The sequence below is a fragment of the Nomia melanderi genome, unplaced genomic scaffold, assembly GCF_051020985.1.
Source record: "Nomia melanderi isolate GNS246 unplaced genomic scaffold, iyNomMela1 scaffold0185, whole genome shotgun sequence".
In the NCBI taxonomy this organism is placed as follows: Eukaryota; Metazoa; Arthropoda; class Insecta; order Hymenoptera; family Halictidae; genus Nomia; species Nomia melanderi.
In genome coordinates this window covers 84,417-85,000 of record NW_027475300.1, presented here as the reverse complement: position 1 = coordinate 85,000, position 584 = coordinate 84,417, and positions in this window count along the sequence as shown.

The following is a 584-nucleotide window of genomic DNA, read 5'->3' as shown; positions in this document are numbered from 1 at the left end:
GGTCGATTCGAACATATATTAACATACGATTTTTATTCGATAAATCGTTATTGTACATATTAAACGTTAGTTTCCACCGAAAGAAAAATTTTTTAGAATTTTTTTTTTCCAAAAATTGCAAGAGTAAACTTTTTTAATATTCGATTTAAAAATTTTTAAATGCTTAATCCTTACATTAAACTACTGGGAGAACTCAGAAATCATAATGAAAAAAATTACAAAAATTTATTTTTCTCAGAAACTCCGAAAAACAGAGTGGTCGAATCCGTGCAAGCCGGAATTTTTCTAAGTCCCCACGGTCAAGAGTAAACTTTTTTAATAAGCGTTTTAAAATTATTTCAATGTTTAATCCATGCGTAAACATGAAGTTTATTAACGTTTTTAACATTAAAAAAAATTACAAAAATTTATTTTTCAAAAAAAATGGAAAAAACCGATTCGTCGGAGCGAGGTGTCCTGCCCGTGCGGTAATTCCAGCAGGCGAATCGGACTTCCCGAAATTTTTCTAAGTCCCACGGTCGACACCAACTTTTTTAATAAGCGTTTTAAAATTATTTCAATGTTTAATCCATGCGTAAACATGA